Source organism: Ovis canadensis, chromosome 20 (assembly GCF_042477335.2).
Source record: "Ovis canadensis isolate MfBH-ARS-UI-01 breed Bighorn chromosome 20, ARS-UI_OviCan_v2, whole genome shotgun sequence".
Taxonomy (NCBI): domain Eukaryota; kingdom Metazoa; phylum Chordata; class Mammalia; order Artiodactyla; family Bovidae; genus Ovis; species Ovis canadensis.
Window position 1 is genome coordinate 8583622 of NC_091264.1, and position 21867 is coordinate 8605488.

A 21867-nucleotide genomic window follows, 5' to 3' on the forward strand; every position below is an offset into this window, starting at 1 on the left:
TCGAGCTAGGAGGCGGAAACGGGGCTCCCCTGGATGTGTGCGGGACACCACATGCTTCCTCTCGAGTGGAGACGGGTATGTCGGGGAACTTCTTGAGTTGCAGCAAGGGTGTGAAGGACCCTTTGGAAGTTCCAGTGGTTAGATGTGATTGGCCTCGAGAAGCCTCAGCGGAAATGGGCCTCATCTGGCCTGGAGCGCAAAACCTCCTGGATTTTCTCGAGTTGCGGCAAGTGCTCTCGACTTACGACGGGGACCTCAGGGAACCGCTCTGGTGGCCTCAGGAAAGGCCAGTCCCCATGCAAGTTCCTCGGGGGCCTCTCGGGATTCCTCTCCCGTCGATGCCGGGGCCTAAGACCTTGTGTGGAGTCGGGGCCGGAACCTGAGGATTCCTCTCCAGTGCTGACATGGATCTTGGGGTACTTCTGGAGTCTCCCCAGGGGAGTCAGTCCTCGTCTCGAATGCGGGCATGCACTTGCGCTTTCCTCCAGAGCGGTAGCAGCAGTGTCACGCAGTCCGCCGCGTGGATCAAAGGATCTATGGTTTTCCCTCGAGTCTTTCCCACGAGGCTTTCCCACGACGCTTTCCCACAGGGCTGTCCCACGTGCACACGTGGTGGGAGTCGATCCTCGGCTTGAACGTCAAGGCAGTGCAGGGAAAACAGGTTCCTCTGGAATGGACTGACACATCTGGGGGACTCTTGGAATGGTGGCACGACACTGGAGTTCCTCTCGCCTTTCCTGTGGAGAGCGCCTCCTCTTGAGATGCGACGGGAACGCCGGGAATTCTTTCCCTACGAAACAGGGAAAGGATCCCTCATCTCGAGCTAGGAGGCGGAAACGGGGCTCCCCTGGATGGGTGCGGGACACCACGTGCTTCCTCTCGAGTGGAGACGGGTATGTCGGGGAACTTCTTGAGTTGCAGCAAGGGTGTGAAGGACCCTTTGGAAGTTCCAGTGGTTAGATGTGATTGGCCTCGAGAAGCCTCAGCGGAAATGGGCCTCATCTCGCCTGGAGGGCAAAACCTCCTGGATTTTCTCGAGTTGCGGCAGGTGCTCTCGACTTACGACGGGGACCTCAGGGACCCGCTCTGGTGGCCTCAGGAAAGGCCAGTCCCCATGCGAGTTCCTCGGGGGCCTCTCGGGATTCCTCTCCCGTCGATGCCGGGGCCTAAGACCTTGTGTGGAGAAGGGGCCGGAACCTGAGGATTCCACTCCAGTGCTGACATGGATCTTGGGGTACTTCTGGAGTCTCCCCAGGGGAGTCAGTCCTCGTCTCGAATGCGGGCATGCACTTGCGCTTTCCTCCAGAGCGGTAGCAGCAGTGTCACGCAGTCCGCCGCGTGGATCAAAGGATCTATGGTTTTCCCTCGAGTCTTTCCCACGAGGCTTTCCCACGAGGCTTTCCCACAGGGCTGTCCCACGTGCACACGTGGTGGGAGTCGATCCTCGGCTTGAACGTCAAGGCAGTGCAGGGAAAACAGGTTCCTCTGGAATGGACTGACACATCTGGGGGACTCTTGGAATGGTGGCACGACACTGGAGATCCTCTCGCCTTTCCTGTGGAGAGCGCCTCCTCTTGAGATGCGACGGGAACGCCGGGAATTCTTTCCCTACGAAACAGGGAAAGGATCCCTCATCTCGAGCTAGGAGGCGGAAACGGGGCTCCCCTGGATGGGTGCGGGACACCACGTGCTTCCTCTCGAGTGGAGACGGGTATGTCGGGGAACTTCTTGAGTTGCAGCAAGGGTTTGAAGGACCCTTTGGAAGTTCCAGTGGTTAGATGTGATTGGCCTCGAGAAGCCTCAGCGGAAATGGGCCTCATCTCGCCTGGAGGGCAAAACCTCCTGGATTTTCTCGAGTTGCGGCAGGTGCTCTCGACTTACGACGGGGACCTCAGGGACCCGCTCTGGTGGCCTCAGGAAAGGCCAGTCCCCATGCGAGTTCCTCGGGGGCCTCTCGGGATTCCTCTCCCTTCGATGCCGGGGCCTAAGACCTTGTGTGGAGTCGTGGACGGAACCTGAGGATTCCTCTCCAGTGCTGACATGGATCTTGGGGTACTTCTGGAGTCTCCCCAGGGGAGTCAGTCCTCGTTTCGAATGCGGGCATGCACTTGCGCTTTCCTCGAAAGCGGTAGCAGCAGTGTCACGCAGTCCGCCGCGTGGATCAAAGGATCTATGGTTTTCCCTCGAGTCTTTCCCACGAGGCTTTCCCACGAGGCTTTCCCACAGGGCTGTCCCACGTGCACACGTGGTGGGAGTCTATCCTCGGCTTGAACGTCAAGGCAGTGCAGGGAAAACAGGTTCCTCTGGAATGGACTGACACATCTGGGGGACCCTTGGAATGGTGTCACGACCCTGGAGTTCCTCTCGCCTTTCCTGTGGAGAGCGCCTCCTCTTGAGATGCGACGGGAACGCCGGGAATTCTTTCCCTACGAAACAGGGAAAGGATCCCTCATCTCGAGCTAGGAGGCAGAAACGGGGCTCCGGTGGATGTGTGCGGGACCCCACGTGCTTCCTCTCGAGTGGAGACGGGTATCTCGGGGAACTTCTTGAGTTGCAGCAATGGTGTGAAGGACCCTTTGGAAGTTCCAGTGGTTAGATGTGATTGGCCTCGAGAAGCCTCAGCGGAAATGGGCCTCATCTGGCCTGGAGCGCAAAACCTCCTGGATTTTCTCGAGTTGCGGCAAGTGCTCTCGACTTACGACGGGGACCTCAGGGAACCGCTCTGGTGGCCTCAGGAAAGGCCAGTCCCCATGCAAGTTCCTCGGGGGCCTCTCGGGATTCCTCTCCCGTCGATGCCGGGGCCTAAGACCTTGTGTGGAGTCGGGGCCAGAACCTGAGGATTCCTCTCCAGTGCTGACATGGATCTTGGGGTACTTCTGGAGTCTCCCCAGGGGAGTCAGTCCTCGTCTCGAATGCGGGCATGCACTTGCGCTTTCCTCCAGAGCGGTAGCAGCAGTGTCACGCAGTCCGCCGCGTGGATCAAAGGATCTATGGTTTTCCCTCGAGTCTTTCCCACGAGGCTTTCCCACGACGCTTTCCCACAGGGCTGTCCCACGTGCACACGTGGTGGGAGTCGATCCTCGGCTTGAACGTCAAGGCAGTGCAGGGAAAACAGGTTCCTCTGGAATGGACTGACACATCTGGGGGACTCTTGGAATGGTGGCACGACACTGGAGTTCCTCTCGCCTTTCCTGTGGAGAGCGCCTCCTCTTGAGATGCGACGGGAACGCCGGGAATTCTTTCCCTACGAAACAGGGAAAGGATCCCTCATCTCGAGCTAGGAGGCGGAAACGGGGCTCCCCTGGATGGGTGCGGGACACCACGTGCTTCCTCTCGAGTGCAGACGGGTATGTCGGGGAACTTCTTGAGTTGCAGCAAGGGTGTGAAGGACCCTTTGGAAGTTCCAGTGGTTAGATGTGATTGGCCTCGAGAAGCCTCAGCGGAAATGGGCCTCATCTCGCCTGGAGGGCAAAACCTCCTGGATTTTCTCGAGTTGCGGCAGGTGCTCTCGACTTACGACGGGGACCTCAGGGACCCGCTCTGGTGGCCTCAGGAAAGGCCAGTTCCCATGCGAGTTCCTCGGGGGCCTCTCGGGATTCCTCTCCCGTCGATGCCGGGGCCTAAGACCTTGTGTGGAGAAGGGGCCGGAACCTGAGGATTCCACTCCAGTGCTGACATGGATCTTGGGGTACTTCTGGAGTCTCCCCAGGGGAGTCAGTCCTCGTCTCGAATGCGGGCATGCACTTGCGCTTTCCTCCAGAGCGGTAGCAGCAGTGTCACGCAGTCCGCCGCGTGGATCAAAGGATCTATGGTTTTCCCTCGAGTCTTTCCCACGAGGCTTTCCCACGAGGCTTTCCCACAGGGCTGTCCCACGTGCACACGTGGTGGGAGTCGATCCTCGGCTTGAACGTCAAGGCAGTGCAGGGAAAACAGGTTCCTCTGGAATGGACTGACACATCTGGGGGACTCTTGGAATGGTGGCATGACCCTGGAGTTCCTCTCGCCTTTCCTGTGGAGAGCGCCTCCTCTTGAGATGCGACGGGAACGCCGGGTATTCTTTCCCTACGAAACAGGGAAAGGATCCCTCATCTCGAGCTAGGAGGCGGAAACGGGGCTCCCCTGGATGGGTGCGGGACACCACGTGCTTCCTCTCGAGTGGAGACGGGTATGTCGGGGAACTTCTTGAGTTGCAGCAAGGGTTTGAAGGACCCTTTGGAAGTTCCAGTGGTTAGATGTGATTGGCCTCGAGAAGCCTCAGCGGAAATGGGCCTCATCTCGCCTGGAGGGCAAAACCTCCTGGATTTTCTCGAGTTGCGGCAGGTGCTCTCGACTTACGACGGGGACCTCAGGGACCCGCTCTGGTGGCCTCAGGAAAGGCCAGTCCCCATGCGAGTTCCTCGGGGGCCTCTCGGGATTCCTCTCCCTTCGATGCCGGGGCCTAAGACCTTGTGTGGAGTCGTGGACGGAACCTGAGGATTCCTCTCCAGTGCTGACATGGATCTTGGGGTACTTCTGGAGTCTCCCCAGGGGAGTCAGTCCTCGTTTCGAATGCGGGCATGCACTTGCGCTTTCCTCCAGAGCGGTAGCAGCAGTGTCACGCAGTCCGCCGCGTGGATCAAAGGATCTATGGTTTTCCCTCGAGTCTTTCCCACGAGGCTTTCCCACGAGGCTTTCCCACAGGGCTGTCCCACGTGCACACGTGGTGGGAGTCGATCCTCGGCTTGAACGTCAAGGCAGTGCAGGTAAAACAGGTTCCTCTGGAATGGACTGACACATCTGGGGGACTCTTGGAATGGTGTCACGACCCTGGAGTTCCTCTCGCCTTTCCTGTGGAGAGAGCCTCCTCTTGAGATGCGACGGGAACGCCGGGAATTCTTTCCCTACGAAACAGGGAAAGGATCCCTCATCTCGAGCTAGGAGGCGGAAACGGGGCTCACCTGGATGTGTGCGGGACACCACGTGCTTCCTCTCGAGTGCAGACGGGTATGTCGGGGAACTTCTTGAGTTGCAGCAATGGTGTGAAGGACCCTTTGGAAGTTCCAGTGGTTAGATGTGATTGGCCTCGAGAAGCCTCAGCGGAAATGGGCCTCATCTCGCCTGGAGGGCAAAACCTCCTGGATTTTCTCGAGTTGCGGCAGGTGCTCTCGACTTACGACGGGGACCTCAGGGAACCGCTCTGGTGGCCTCAGGAAAGGCCAGTCCCCATGCGAGTTCCTCGGGGGCGTCTCGGGATTCCTCTCCCGTCGATGCCGGGGCCTAAAACCTTGTGTGGAGTCGGGGCCGGAACCTGAGGATTCCTCTCCAGTGCTGACATGGATCTTGGGGTACTTCTGGAGTCTCCCCAGGGGAGTCAGTCCTCGTCTCGAATGCGGGCATGCACTTGCGCTTTCCTCCAGAGCGGTAGCAGCAGTGTCACGCAGTCCGCCGCGTGGATCAAAGGATCTATGGTTTTCCCTCGAGTCTTTCCCACGAGGCTTTCCCACGAGGCTTTCCCACAGGGCTGTCCCACGTGCACACGTGGTGGGAGTCGATCCTCGGCTTGAACGTCAAGGCAGTGCAGGTAAAACAGGTTCCTCTGGAATGAACTGACACATATGGGGGACTCTTGGAATGGTGTCACGACCCTGGAGTTCCTCTCGCCTTTCCTGTGGAGAGAGCCTCCTCTTGAGATGCGACGGGAACGCCGGGAATTCTTTCCCTACGAAACAGGGAAAGGATCCCTCATCTCGAGCTAGGAGGCGGAAACGGGGCTTCCCTGGATGTGTGCGGGACACCACGTGCTTCCTCTCGAGTGCAGACGGGTATGTCGGGGAACTTCTTGAGTTGCAGCAATGGTGTGAAGGACCCTTTGGAAGTTCCAGTGGTTAGATGTGATTGGCCTCGAGAAGCCTCAGCGGAAATGGGCCTCATCTCGCCCGGAGGGCAAAACCTCCTGGATTTTCTCGAGTTGCGGCAGGTGCTCTCGACTTACGACGGGGACCTCAGGGAACCGCTCTGGTGGCCTCAGGAAAGGCCAGTCCCCATGCGAGTTCCTCGGGGGCCTCTCGGGATTCCTCTCCCGTCGATGCCGGGGCCTAAGACCTTGTGTGGAGTCGGGGCCGGAACCTGAGGATTCCTCTCCAGTGCTGACATGGATCTTGGGGTACTTCTGGAGTCTCCCCAGGGGAGTCAGTCCTCGTCTCGAATGCGGGCATGCACTTGCGCTTTCCTCCAGAGCGGTAGCAGCAGTGTCATGCAGTCCGCCGCGTGGATCAAAGGATCTATGGTTTTCCCTCGAGTCTTTCCCACGAGGCTTTCCCAGGAGGCTTTCCCACAGGGCTGTCCCACGTGCACACGTGGTGGGAGTCGATCCTCGGCTTGAACGTCAAGGCAGTGCAGGGAAAACAGGTTCCTCTGGAATGGACTGACACATCTGGGGGACTCTTGGAATGGTGGCACGACCCTGGAGTTCCTCTCGCCTTTCCTGTGGAGAGCCCCTCCTCTTGAGATGCGACGGGAACGCCGGGAATTCTTTCCCTACGAAACAGGGAAAGGATCTTTCATCTCGAGCTAGGAGGCGGAAACGGACTCCCCTGGATGTGTGCGGGACCTCACGTGCTTCCTCTCGAGTGGAGACGGGTATGTCGGGGAACTTCTTGAGTTGCAGCAATGGTGTGAAGGACCCTTTGGAAGTTCCAGTGGTTAGATGTGATTGGCCTCGAGAAGCCTCAGCGGAAATGGGCCTCATCTCGCCTGGAGGGCAAAATCTCCTGGATTTTCTCGAGTTGCGGCAGGTGCTCTCGACTTACGACGGGGACCTCAGGGACCCGCTCTGGTGGCCTCAGGAAAGGCCAGTCCCCATGCGAGTTCCTCGGGGGCGTCTCGGGATTCCTCTCCCGTCGATTCCGGGGCCTAAGACCTTGTGTGCATTCGCGGCCGGAACCTGAGGATTCCTCTCCAGTGCTGACATGGATCTTGGGGTACTTCTGGAGTCTCCCCAGGGGAGTCAGTCCTCGTCTCGAATGCGGGCATGCACTTGCGCTTTCCTCCAGAGCGGTAGCAGCAGTGTCACGCAGTCCGCCGCGTGGATCAAAGGATCTATGGTTTTCCCTCGAGTCTTTCCCACGAGGCTTTCCCACGAGGCTTTCCCACAGGGCTGTCCCACGTGCACACGTGGTGGGAGTCGATCCTCGGCTTGAACGTCAAGGCAGTGCAGGGAAAACAGGTTCCTCTGGAATGGACTGACACATCTGGGGGACTCTTGGAATGGTGGCACGACACTGGAGTTCCTCTCGCCTTTCCTGTGGAGAGCGCCTCCTCTTGAGATGCGACGGGAACGCCGGGAATTCTTTCCCTACGAAACAGGGAAAGGATCCCTCATCTCGAGCTAGGAGGCGGAAACGGGGCTCCCCTGGATGGGTGCGGGACACCACGTGCTTCCTCTCGAGTGGAGACGGGTATGTCGGGGAACTTCTTGAGTTGCAGCAAGGGTGTGAAGGACCCTTTGGAAGTTCCAGTGGTTAGATGTGATTGGCCTCGAGAAGCCTCAGCGGAAATGGGCCTCATCTCGCCTGGAGGGCAAAACCTTCTGGATTTTCTCGAGTTGCGGCAGGTGCTCTCGACTTACGACGGGGACCTCAGGGACCCGCTCTGGTGGCCTCAGGAAAGGCCAGTCCCCATGCGAGTTCCTCGGGGGCCTCTCGGGATTCCTCTCCCGTCGATGCCGGGGCCTAAGACCTTGTGTGGAGTCGGGGCCGGAACCTGAGGATTCCTCTCCAGTGCTGACATGGATCTTGGGGTACTTCTGGAGTCTCCCCAGGGGAGTCAGTCCTCGTCTCGAATGCGGGCATGCACTTGCGCTTTCCTCCAGAGCGGTAGCAGCCGTGTCACGCAGTCCGCCGCGTGGATCAAAGGATCTATGGTTTTCCCTCGAGTCTTTCCCACGAGGCTTTCCCACGAGGCTTTCCCACAGGGCTGTCCCACGTGCACACGTGGTGGGAGTCGATCCTCGGCTTGAACGTCAAGGCAGTGCAGGTAAAACAGGTTCCTCTGGAATGAACTGACACATCTGGGGGACTCTTGGAATGGTGTCACGACCCTGGAGTTCCTCTCGCCTTTCCTGTGGAGAGAGCCTCCTCTTGAGATGCGACGGGAACGCCGGGAATTCTTTCCCTACGAAACAGGGAAAGGATCCCTCATCTCGAGCTAGGAGGCGGAAACGGGGCTCCCCTGGATGTGTGCGGGACACCACGTGCTTCCTCTCGAGTGGAGACGGGTATGTCGGGGAACTTCTTGAGTTGCAGCAATGGTGTGAAGGACCCTTTGGAAGTTCCAGTGGTTAGATGTGATTGGCCTCGAGAAGCCTCAGCGGAAATGGGCCTCATCTCGCCTGGAGGGCAAAACCTCCTGGATTTTCTCGAGTTGCGGCAGGTGCTCTCGACTTACGACGGGGACCTCAGGGAACCGCTCTGGTGGCCTCAGGAAAGGCCAGTCCCCATGCGAGTTCCTCGGGGGCGTCTCGGGATTCCTCTCCCGTCGATGCCGGGGCCTAAGACCTTGTGTGGAGTCGGGGCCGGAACCTGAGGATTCCTCTCCAGTGCTGACATGGATCTTGGGGTACTTCTGGAGTCTCCCCAGGGGAGTCAGTCCTCGTCTCGAATGCGGGCATGCACTTGCGCTTTCCTCCAGAGCGGTAGCAGCAGTGTCACGCAGTCCGCCGCGTGGATCAAAGGATCTATGGTTTTCCCTCGAGTCTTTCCCACGAGGCTTTCCCACGAGGCTTTCCCACAGGGCTGTCCCACGTGCACACGTGGTGGGAGTCGATCCTCGGCTTGAACGTCAAGGCAGTGCAGGGAAAACAGGTTCCTCTGGAATGGACTGACACATCTGGGGGACTCTTGGAATGGTGTCACGACCCTGGAGTTCCTCTCGCCTTTCCTGTGGAGAGAGCCTCCTCTTTAGATGCGACGGGAACGCCGGGAATTCTTTCCCTACGAAACAGGGAAAGGATCCCTCATCTCGAGCTAGGAGGCGGAAACGGGGCTTCCCTGGATGTTTGCGGGACACCACGTGCTTCCTCTCGAGTGCAGACGGGTATGTCGGGGAACTTCTTGAGTTGCAGCAATGGTGTGAAGGACCCTTTGGAAGTTCCAGTGGTTAGATGTGATTGGCCTCGAGAAGCCTCAGCGGAAATGGGCCTCATCTCGCCTGGAGGGCAAAACCTCCTGGATTTTCTCGAGTTGCGGCAGGTGCTCTCGACTTACGACGGGGACCTCAGGGAACCGCTCTGGTGGCCTCAGGAAAGGCCAGTCCCCATGCGAGTTCCTCGGGGGCCTCTCGGGATTCCTCTCCCGTCGATGCCGGGGCCTAAGACCTTGTGTGGAGTCGGGGCCGGAACCTGAGGATTCCTCTCCAGTGCTGACATGGATCTTGGGGTACTTCTGGAGTCTCCCCAGGGGAGTCAGTCCTCGTCTCGAATGCGGGCATGCACTTGCGCTTTCCTCCAGAGCGGTAGCAGCAGTGTCACGCAGTCCGCCGCGTGAATCAAAGGATCTATGGTTTTCCCTCGAGTCTTTCCCACGAGGCTTTCCCAGGAGGCTTTCCCACAGGGCTGTCCCACGTGCACACGTGGTGGGAGTCGATCCTCGGCTTGAACGTCAAGGCAGTGCAGGGAAAACAGGTTCCTCTGGAATGGACTGACACATCTGGGGGACTCTTGGAATGGTGTCACGACCCTGGAGTTCCTCTCGCCTTTCCTGTTGAGAGCGCCTCCTCTTGAGATGCGACGGGAACGCCGGGAATTCTTTCCCTACGAAACAGGGAAAGGATCCCTCATCTCGAGCTAGGAGGCGGAAACGGACTCCCCTGGATGTGTGCGGGACCTCACGTGCTTCCTCTCGAGTGGAGACGGGTATGTCGGGGAACTTCTTGAGTTGCAGCACTGGTGTGAAGGACCCTTTGGAAGTTCCAGTGGTTAGATGTGATTGGCCTCGAGAAGCCTCAGCGGAAATGGGCCTCATCTCGCCTGGAGGGCAAAATCTCCTGGATTTTCTCGAGTTGCGGCAGGTGCTCTCGACTTACGACGGGGACCTCAGAGACCCGCTCTGGTGGCCTCAGGAAAGGCCAGTCCCCATGCGAGTTCCTCGGGGGCGTCTCGGGATTCCTCTCCCGTCGATGCCGGGGCCTAAGACCTTGTGTGGATTCGCGGCCGGAACCTGAGGATTCCTCTCCAGTGCTGACATGGATCTTGGGGTACTTCTGGAGTCTCCCCAGGGGAGTCAGTCCTCGTCTCGAATGCGGGCATGCACTTGCGCTTTCCTCCAGAGCGGTAGCAGCAGTGTCACCCAGTCCGCCGCGTGGATCAAAGGATCTATGGTTTTCCCTCGAGTCTTTCCCATGAGGCTTTCCCACGAGGCTTTCCCACAGGGCTGTCCCACGTGCACACGTGGTGGGAGTCGATCCTCGGCTTGAACGTCAAGGCAGTGCAGGGAAAACAGGTTCCTCTGGAATGGACTGACACATCTGGGGGACTCTTGGAATGGTGGCACGACCCTGGAGTTCCTCTCGCCTTTCCTGTGGAGAGCGCCTCCTCTTGAGATGCGACGGGAACGCCGGGAATTCTTTCCCTACGAAACAGGGAAAGGATCCCTCATCTCGAGCTAGGAGGCGGAAACGGGGCTCCCCTGGATGGGTGCGGGACCCCACGTGCTTCCTCTCGAGTGGAGACGTGTATGTCGGGGAACTTCTTGAGTTGCAGCAATGGTGTGAAGGACCCTTTGGAAGTTCCAGTGGTTAGATGTGATTGGCCTCGAGAACCCTCAGCGGAAATGGGCCTCATCTGGCCTGGAGGGCAAAACCTCCTGGATTTTCTCGAGTTGCGGCAGGTGCTCTCGTCTTACGACGGGGACCTCAGGGAACCGCTCTGGTGGCCTCAGGAAAGGCCAGTCCCCATGCGAGTTCCTCGGGGGCGTCTCGGGATTCCTCTCCCGTCGATGCCGGGGCCTAAGACCTTGTGTGGATTTGCGGCCGGAACCTGAGGATTCCTCTCCAGTGCTGACATGGATCTTGGGGTACTTCTGGAGTCTCCCCAGGGGAGTCAGTCCTCGTCTCGAATGCGGGCATGCACTTGCGCTTTCCTCCAGAGCGGTAGCAGCAGTGTCACGCAGTCCGCCGCGTGGATCAAAGGATCTATGGTTTTCCCTCGAGTCTTTCCCACGAGGCTTTCCCACGAGGCTTTCCCACAGGGCTGTCCCACGTGCACACGTGGTGGGAGTCGATCCTCGGCTTGAACGTCAAGGCAGTGCAGGTAAAACAGGTTCCTCTGGAATGGACTGACACATCTGGGGGACTCTTGGAATGGTGTCACGACCCTGGAGTTCCTCTCGCCTTTCCTGTGGAGAGAGCCTCCTCTTGAGATGCGACGGAAACGCCGGGAATTCTTTCCCTACGAAACAGGGAAAGGATCCTTCATCTCGAGCTAGGAGGCGGAAACGGGGCTCCCCTGGATGTGTGCGGGACCTCACGTGCTTCCTCTCGAGTGGAGACGGGTATGTCGGGGAACTTATTGAGTTGCAGCAATGGTGTGAAGGACCCTTTGGAAGTTCCAGTGGTTAGATGTGATTGGCCTCGAGAAGCCTCAGCGGAAATGGGCCTCATCTCGCCTCGAGGGCAAAACCTCCTGGATTTTCTCGAGTTGCGGCAGGTGCTCTCGACTTACGACGGGGACCTCAGGGAACCGCTCTGGTGGCCTCAGGAAAGGCCAGTCCCCATGCGAGTTCCTCGGGGGCGTCTCGGGATTCCTCTCCCGTCGATCCCGGGGCCTAAGACCTTGTGTGGAGTCGGGGCCGGTACCTGAGGATTCCTCTCCAGTGCTGACATGGATCTTGGGGTACTTCTGGAGTCTCCCCAGGGGAGTCAGTCCTCGTCTCGAATGCGGGCATGCACTTGCGCTTTCCTCCAGAGCGGTAGCAGCAGTGTCACGCAGTCCGCCGCGTGGATCAAAGGATCTATGGTTTTCCCTCGAGTCTTTCCCACGAGGCTTTCCAACGAGGCTTTCCCACAGGGCTGTCCCACGTGCACACGTGGTGGGAGTCGATCCTCGGCTTGAACGTCAAGGCAGTGCAGGGAAAACAGGTTCCTCTGGAATGGACTGACACATCTGGGGGACTCTTGGAATGGTGTCACGACCCTGGAGTTCCTCTCGCCTTTCCTGTGGAGAGAGCCTCCTCTTGAGATGCGACGGGAACGCCGGGAATTCTTTCCCTACGAAACAGGGAAAGGATCCCTCATCTCGAGCTAGGAGGCGGAAACGGGGCTTCCCTGGATGTGTGCGGGACACCACGTGCTTCCTCTCGAGTGCAGACGGGTATGTCGGGGAACTTCTTGAGTTGCAGCAATGGTGTGAAGGACCCTTTGGAAGTTCCAGTGGTTAGATGTGATTGGCCTCGAGAAGCCTCAGCGGAAATGGGCCTCATCTCGCCTGGAGGGCAAAACCTCCTGGATTTTCTCGAGTTGCGGCAGGTGCTCTCGACTTACGACGGGGACCTCAGGGCACCGCTCTGGTGGCCTCAGGAAAGGCCAGTCCCCATGCGAGTTCCTCGGGGGCCTCTCGGGATTCCTCTCCGGTCGATGCCGGGGCCTAAGACCTTGTGTGGATTCGCGGCCGGAACCTGAGGATTCCTCTCCAGTGCTGACATGGATCTTGGGGTACTTCTGGAGTCTCCCCAGGGGAGTCAGTCCTCGTCTCGAATGCGGGCATGCACTTGCGCTTTCCTCCAGAGCGGTAGCAGCAGTGTCACGCAGTCCGCCGCGTGGATCAAAGGATCTATGGTTTTCCCTCGAGTCTTTCCCACGAGGCTTTCCCACGAGGCTTTCCCACAGGGCTGTCCCACGTGCACACGTGGTGGGAGTCGATCCTCGGCTTGAACGTCAAGGCAGTGCAGGGAAAAGCGGTTCCTCTGGAATGGACTGACACATCTGGGGGACTCTTGGAATGGTGGCACGACCCTGGAGTTCCTCTCGCCTTTCCTGTGGAGAGCGCCTCCTCTTGAGATGCGACGGGAACGCCGGGAATTCTTTCCCTACGAAACAGGGAAAGGATCCCTCATCTCGAGCTAGGAGGCGGAAACGGGGCTCCCCTGGATGTGTGCGGGACCCCACGTGCTTCCTCTCGAGTGGAGACGTGTATGTCGGGGAACTTCTTGAGTTGCAGCAATGGTTTGAAGGACCCTTTGGAAGTTCCAGTGGTTAGATGTGATTGGCCTCGAGAAGCCTCAGCGGAAATGGGCCTCATCTGGCCTGGAGGGCAAAACCTCCTGGATTTTCTCGAGTTGCGGCAGGTGCTCTCGTCTTACGACGGGGACCTCAGGGAACCGCTCTGGTGGCCTCAGGAAAGGCCAGTCCCCATGCGAGTTCCTCGGGGGCGTCTCGGGATTCCTCTCCCGTCGATGCCGGTGCCTAAGACCTTGTGTGGAGTCGGGGCCGGAACCTGAGGATTCCTCTCCAGTGCTGACATGGATCTTGGGGTACTTCTGGAGTCTCCCCAGGGGAGTCAGTCCTCGTCTCGAATGCGGGCATGCACTTGCGCTTTCCTCCAGAGCGGTAGCAGCAGTGTCACGCAGTCCGCCGCGTGGATCAAAGGATCTATGGTTTTCCCTCGAGTCTTTCCCACAAGGCTTTCCCACGAGGCTTTCTCACAGGGCTGTCCCACGTGCACACGTGGTGGGAGTCGATCCTCGGCTTGAACGTCAAGGCAGTGCAGGGAAAACAGGTTCCTTTAGAATGGACTGACACATCTGGGGGACTCTTGGAATGGTGGCATGACACTGGAGTTCCTCTCGCCTTTCCTGTGGAGAGCGCCTCCTCTTGAGATGCGACGGGAACGCGGGGAATTCTTTCCCTACGAAACAGGGAAAGGATCCCTCATCTCGAGCTAGGAGGCGGAAACGGGGCTCCCCTGGATGTGTGCGGGACACCACGTGCTTCCTCTCGAGTGCAGACGGGTATGTCGGTGAACTTCTTGAGTTGCAGCAAGGGTGTGAAGGACCCTTTGGAAGTTCCAGTGGTTAGATGTGATTGGCCTCGAGAAGCCTCAGCGGAAATGGGCCTCATCTCGCCTGGAGGGCAAAACCTCCTGGATTTCCTCGAGTTGCGGCAGGTGCTCTCGACTTACGACGGGGACCTCAGGGACCCGCTCTGGTGGCCTCAGGACAGGCCAGTCCCCATGCGAGTTCCTCGGGGGCCTCTCGGGATTCCTCTCCCGTCGATGCCGGGGCCTAAGACCTTGTGTGGAGTCGGGGCCGGAACCTGAAGATTCCTCTCCAGTGCTGACATGGATCTTGGGGTACTTCTGGAGTCTCCCCAGGGGAGTCAGTCCTCGTCTCGAATGCGGGCATGCACTTGCACTTTCCTCCAGAGCGGTAGCAGCAGTGTCACGCAGTCCACCGCGTGGATCAAAGGATCTATGGTTTTCCCTCGAGTCTTTCCCACGAGGCTTTCACACGAGGCTTTCCCACAGGGCTGTCCCACGTGCACACGAAGTGGGAGTCGATCCTCGGCTTGAACGTCAAGGCACTGCAGGGAAAACAGGTTCCTCTGGAATGGACTGACACATCTGGGGGACTCTGGGAATGGTGGCACGACCCTGGAGTTCCTCTCGCCTTTCCTGTGGAGAGCACCTCCTCTTGAGATGCGACGGGAACGCAGGGAATTCTTTCCCTACGAAACAGGGAAAGGATCCCTCATCTCGAGCTAGGAGGCGGAAACGGGGCTCCCCTGGATGTGTGCGGGACCCCACGTGCTTCCTCTCGAGTGGAGACGGGTAAGTCGGGGAACTTCTTGAGTTGCAGCAATGGTGTGAAGGACCCTTTGGAAGTTCCAGTGGTTAGATGTGATTGGCCTCGAGAAGCCTCAGCGGAAATGGGCCTCATCTCGCCTGGAGGGCAAAACCTCCTGGATTTTCTCGAGTTGCGGCAGGTGCTCTCGACTTACGACGGGGACCTCAGGGAACCGCTCTGGTGGCCTCAGGAAAGGCCAGTCCCCATGCGAGTTCCTCGGGGGCGTCTCGGGATTCCTCTCCCGTCGATGCCGGGGCCTAAGACCTTGTGTGGAGTCGGGGCCGGAACCTGAGGATTCCTCTCGAGTGCTGACATGGATCTTGGGGTACTTCTGGAGTCTCCCCAGGGGAGTCAGTCCTCGTCTCGAATGCGGGCATGCACTTGCGCTTTCCTCCAGAGCGGTAGCAGCAGTGTCACGCAGTCCGCCGCGTGGATCAAAGGATCTATGGTTTTCCCTCGAGTCTTTCCCACGAGGCTTTCCCACGAGGCTTTCCCACAGGGCTGTCCCACGTTCACACGTGGTGGGAGTCGATCCTCGGCTTGAACGTCAAGGCAGTGCAGGGAAAACAGGTTCCTCTGGAATGGACTGACACATCTGGGGGACTCTTGGAATGGTGGCACGACACTGGAGTTCCTCTCGCCTTTCCTGTGGAGAGCGCCTCCTCTTCAGATGCGACGGGAACGCCGGGAATTCTTTCCCTACGAAACAGGGAAAGGATCCCTCATCTCGAGCTAGGAGGCGGAAACGGGGCTCCCCTGGATGGGTGCGGGACACCACGTGCTTCCTCTCGAGTGGAGACGGGTATGTCGGGGAACTTCTTGAGTTGCAGCAAGGGTGTGAAGGACCCTTTGGAAGTTCCAGTGGTTAGATGTGATTGGTCTCGAGAATCCTCAGCGGAAATGGGCCTCATCTCGCCTGGAGGGCAAAACCTCCTGGATTTTCTCGAGTTGCGGCAGGTGCTCTCGACTTACGACGGGGACCTCAGGGACCAGCTCTGGTGGCCTCAGGAAAGGCCAGTCCCCATGCGAGTTCCTCGGGGGCCTCTCGGGATTCCTCTCCCGTCGATGCCGGGGCCTAAGACCTTGTGTGGAGTCGTGGCCGGAACCTGAGGATTCCTCTCCAGTGCTGACATGGATCTTGGGGTACTTCTGGAGTCTCCCCAGGGGAGTCAGTCCTCGTTTCGAATGCGGGCATGCACTTGCGCTTTCCTCGAGAGCGGTAGCAGCAGTGTCACGCAGTCCGCCGCGTGGATCAAAGGATCTATGGTTTTCCCTCGAGTCTTTCCCACGAGGCTTTCCCACGAGGCTTTCCCACAGGGCTGTCCCACGTGCACACGTGGTGGGAGTCGATCCTCGGCTTGAACGTCAAGGCAGTGCAGGTAAAACAGGTTCCTCTGGAATGGACTGACACATCTGGGGGACTCTTGGAATGGTGTCACGACCCTGGAGTTCCTCTCGCCTTTCCTGTGGAGAGAGCCTCCTCTTGAGATGCGACGGGAACGCCGGGAATTCTTTCCCTACGAAACAGGGAAAGGATCCCTCATCTCGAGCTAGGAGGCGGAAACGGGGCTCCCCTGGATGTGTGCGGGACACCACGTGCTTCCTCTCGAGTGCAGACGGGTATGTCGGGGAACTTCTTGAGTTGCAGCAATGGTGTGAAGGACCATTTGGAAGTTCCAGTGGTTAGATGTGATTGGCCTCGAGAAGCCTCAGCGGAAATGGGCCTCATCTCGCCTGGAGGGCAAAACCTCCTGGATTTTCTCGAGTTGCGGCAAGGGCTCTCGACTTACGACGGGGACCTCAGGGAACCGCTCTGGTGGCCTCAGGAAAGGCCAGTCCCCATGCGAGTTCCTCGGGGGCGTCTCGGGATTCCTCTCCCGTCGATGCCGGGGCCTAAGACCTTGTGTGGAGTCGGGGCAGGAACCTGAGGATTCCTCTCCAGTGCTGACATGGATCTTGGGGTACTTCTGGAGTCTCCCCAGGGGAGTCAGTCCTCGTCTCGAATGCGGGCATGCACTTGCGCTTTCCTCCAGAGCGGTAGCAGCAGTGTCACGCAGTCCGCCGCGTGGATCAAAGGATCTATGGTTTTCCCTCGAGTCTTTCCCACGAGGCTTTCCCACGAGGCTTTCCCACAGGGCTGTCCCACGTGCACACGTGGTGGGAGTCGATCCTCGGCTTGAACGTCAAGGCAGTGCAGGTAAAACAGGTTCCTCTGGAATGGACTGACACATCTGGGGGACTCTTGGAATGGTGTCACGACCCTGGAGTTCCTCTCGCCTTTCCTGTGGAGAGAGCCTCCTCTTGAGATGCGACGGGAACGCCGGGAATTCTTTCCCTACGAAACAGGGAAAGGATCCCTCATCTCGAGCTAGGAGGCGGAAACGGGGCTCCCCTGGATGTGTGCGGGACACCACGTGCTTCCTCTCGAGTGCAGACGGGTATGTCGGGGAACTTCTTGAGTTGCAGCAATGGTGTGAAGGACCCTTTGGAAGTTACAGTGGTTAGATGTGATTGGCCTCGAGAAGCCTCAGCGGAAATGGGCCTCATCTCGCCTCGAGGGCAAAACCTCCTGGATTTTCTCGAGTTGCGGCAGGTGCTCTCGACTTACGACGGGGACCTCAGGGAACCGCTCTGGTGGCCTCAGGAAAGGCCAGTCCCCATGCGAGTTCCTCGGGGGCGTCTCGGGATTCCTCTCCCGTCGATGCCGGGGCCTAAGACCTTGTGTGGAGTCGGGGCCGGAACCTGAGGATTCCTCTCCAGTGCTGACATGGATCTTGGGGTACTTCTGGAGTCTCCCCAGGGGAGTCAGTCCTCGTCTCGAATGCGGGCATGCACTTGCGCTTTCCTCCAGAGCGGTAGCAGCAGTGTCACGCAGTCCGCCGCGTGGATCAAAGGATCTATGGTTTTCCCTCGAGTCTTTCCCACGAGGCTTTCCCACGAGGCTTTCCCACAGGGCTGTCCCACGTGCACACGTGGTGGGAGTCGATCCTCGGCTTGAACGTCAAGGCAGTGCAGGGAAAACAGGTTCCTCTGGAATGGACTGACACATCTGGGGGACTCTTGGAATGGTGTCATGACCCTGGAGTTCCTCTCGCCTTTCCTGTGGAGAGAGCCTCCTCTTGAGATGCGACGGGAACGCCGGGAATTCTTTCCCTACGAAACAGGGAAAGGATCCCTCATCTCGAGCTAGGAGGCGGAAACGGGGCTTCCCTGGATGTGTGCGGGACACCACGTGCTTCCTCTCGAGTGCAGACGGGTATGTCGGGGAACTTCTTGAGTTGCAGCAATGGTGTGAAGGACCCTTTGGAAGTTCCAGTGGTTAGATGTGATTGGCCTCGAGAAGCCTCAGCGGAAATGGGCCTCATCTCGCCTGGAGGGCAAAACCTCCTGGATTTTCTCGAGTTGCGGCAGGTGCTCTCGACTTACGACGGGGACCTCAGGGAACCGCTCTGGTGGCCTCAGGAAAGGCCAGTCCCCATGCGAGTTCCTCGGGGGCCTCTCGGGATTCCTCTCCCGTCGATGCCGGGGCCTAAGACCTTGTGTGGATTCGCGGCCGGAACCTGAGGATTCCTCTCCAGTGCTGACATGGATCTTGGGGTACTTCTGGAGTCTCCCCAGGGGAGTCAGTCCTCGTCTCGAATGCGGGCATGCACTTGCGCTTTCCTCCAGAGCGGTAGCAGCAGTGTCACCCAGTCCGCCGCGTGGATCAAAGGATCTATGGTTTTCCCTCGAGTCTTTCCCACGAGGCTTTCCCACGAGGCTTTCCCACAGGGCTGTCCCACGTGCACACGTGGTGGGAGTCGATCCTCGGCTTGAACGTCAAGGCAGTGCAGGGAAAAGCGGTTCCTCTGGAATGGACTGACACATCTGGGGGACTCTTGGAATGGTGGCACGACCCTGGAGTTCCTCTCGCCTTTCCTGGGGAGAGCGCCTCCTCTTGAGATGCGACGGGAACGCGGGGAATTCTTTCCCTACGAAACAGGGAAAGGATCCCTCATCTCGAGGTAGGAGGCGGAAACGGGGCTCCCCTGGATGTGTGCGGGACACCACGTGCTTCCTCTCGAGTGCAGACGGGTATGTCGGTGAACTTCTTGAGTTGCAGCAAGGGTGTGAAGGACCCTTTGGAAGTTCCAGTGGTTAGATGTGATTGGCCTCGAGAAGCCTCAGCGGAAATGGGCCTCATCTCGCCTGGAGGGCAAAACCTCCTGGATTTCCTCGAGTTGCGGCAGGTGCTCTCGACTTACGACCGGGACCTCAGGGACCCGCTCTGGTGGCCTCAGGACAGGCCAGTCCCCATGCGAGTTCCTCGGGGGCCTCTCGGGATTCCTCTCCCGTCGATGCCGGGGCCTAAGACCTTGTGTGGAGTCGGGGCCGGAACCTGAAGATTCCTCTCCAGTGCTGACATGGATCTTGGGGTACTTCTGGAGTCTCCCCAGGGGAGTCAGTCCTCGTCTCGAATGCGGGCATGCACTTGCGCTTTCCTCCAGAGCGGTAGCAGCAGTGTCACGCAGTCCACCGCGTGGATCAAAGGATCTATGGTTTTCCCTCGAGTCTTTCCCACGAGGCTTTCACACGAGGCTTTCCCACAGGGCTGTCCCACGTGCACACGAAGTGGGAGTCGATCCTCGGCTTGAACGTCAAGGCAGTGCAGGGAAAACAGGTTCCTCTGGAATGGACTGACACATCTGGGGGACTCTGGGAATGGTGGCACGACCCTGGAGTTCCTCTCGCCTTTCCTGTGGAGAGCACCTCCTCTTGAGATGCGACGGGAACGCCGGGAATTCTTTCCCTACGAAACAGGGAAAGGATCCCTCATCTCGAGCTAGGAGGCGGAAACGGGGCTCCCCTGGATGTGTGCGGGACCCCACGTGCTTCCTCTCGAGTGGAGACGGGTAAGTCGGGGAACTTCTTGAGTTGCAGCAATGGTGTGAAGGACCCTTTGGAAGTTCCAGTGGTTAGATGTGATTGGCCTCGAGAAGCCTCAGCGGAAATGGGCCTCATCTCGCCTGGAGGGCAAAACCTCCTGGATTTTCTCGAGTTGCGGCAGGTGCTCTCGACTTACGACGGGGACCTCAGGGAACCGCTCTGGTGGCCTCAGGAAAGGCCAGTCCCCATGCGAGTTCCTCGGGGGCGTCTCGGGATTCCTCTCCCGTCGATGCCGGGGCCTAAGACCTTGTGTGGAGTCGGGGCCGGAACCTGAGGATTCCTCTCCAGTGCTGACATGGATCTTGGGGTACTTCTGGAGTCTCCCCAGGGGAGTCAGTCCTCGTCTCGAATGCGGGCATGCACTTGCGCTTTCCTCCAGAGCGGTAGCAGCAGTGTCACGCAGTCCGCCGCGTGGATCAAAGGATCTATGGTTTTCCCTCGAGTCTTTCCCACGAGGCTTTCCCACGAGGCTTTCCCACAGGGCTGTCCCACGTTCACACGTGGTGGGAGTCGATCCTCGGCTTGAACGTCAAGGCAGTGCAGGGAAAACAGGTTCCTCTGGAATGGACTGACACATCTGGGGGACTCTGGGAATGGTGGCACGACACTGGAGTTCCTCTCGCCTTTCCTGTGGAGAGCGCCTCCTCTTCAGATGCGACGGGAACGCCGGGAATTCTTTCCCTACGAAACAGGGAAAGGATCCCTCATCTCGAGCTAGGAGGCGGAAACGGGGCTCCCCTGGATGGGTGCGGGACACCACGTGCTTCCTCTCGAGTGGAGACGGGTATGTCGGGGAACTTCTTGAGTTGCAGCAAGGGTGTGAAGGACCCTTTGGAAGTTCCAGTGGTTAGATGTGATTGGTCTCGAGAATCCTCAGCGGAAATGGGCCTCATCTCGCCTGGAGGGCAAAACCTCCTGGATTTTCTCGAGTTGCGGCAGGTGCTCTCGACTTACGACGGGGACCTCAGGGACCAGCTCTGGTGGCCTCAGGAAAGGCCAGTCCCCATGCGAGTTCCTCGGGGGCCTCTCGGGATTCCTCTCCCGTCGATGCCGGGGCCTAAGACCTTGTGTGGAGTCGTGGCCGGAACCTGAGGATTCCTCTCCAGTGCTGACATGGATCTTGGGGTACTTCTGGAGTCTCCCCAGGGGAGTCAGTCCTCGTTTCGAATGCGGGCATGCACTTGCGCTTTCCTCGAGAGCGGTAGCAGCAGTGTCACGCAGTCCGCCGCGTGGATCAAAGGATCTATGGTTTTCCCTCGAGTCTTTCCCACGAGGCTTTCCCACGAGGCTTTCCCACAGGGCTGTCCCACGTGCACACGTGGTGGGAGTCGATCCTCGGCTTGAACGTCAAGGCAGTGCAGGTAAAACAGGTTCCTCTGGAATGGACTGACACATCTGGGGGACTCTTGGAATGGTGTCACGACCCTGGAGTTCCTCTCGCCTTTCCTGTGGAGAGAGCCTCCTCTTGAGATGCGACGGGAACGCCGGGAATTCTTTCCCTACGAAACAGGGAAAGGATCCCTCATCTCGAGCTAGGAGGCGGAAACGGGGCTCCCCTGGATGTGTGCGGGACACCACGTGCTTCCTCTCGAGTGCAGACGGGTATGTCGGGGAACTTCTTGAGTTGCAGCAATGGTGTGAAGGACCATTTGGAAGTTCCAGTGGTTAGATGTGATTGGCCTCGAGAAGCCTCAGCGGAAATGGGCCTCATCTCGCCTGGAGGGCAAAACCTCCTGGATTTTCTCGAGTTGCGGCAGGTGCTCTCGACTTACGACGGGGACCTCAGGGAACCGCTCTGGTGGCCTCAGGAAAGGCCAGTCCCCATGCGAGTTCCTCGGGGGCGTCTCGGGATTCCTCTCCCGTCGATGCCGGGGCCTAAGACCTTGTGTGGAGTCGGGGCAGGAACCTGAGGATTCCTCTCCAGTGCTGACATGGATCTTGGGGTACTTCTGGAGTCTCCCCAGGGGAGTCAGTCCTCGTCTCGAATGCGGGCATGCACTTGCGCTTTCCTCCAGAGCGGTAGCAGCAGTGTCACGCAGTCCGCCGCGTGGATCAAAGGATCTATGGTTTTCCCTCGAGTCTTTCCCACGAGTCTTTCCCACGAGGCTTTCCCACAGGGCTGTCCCAC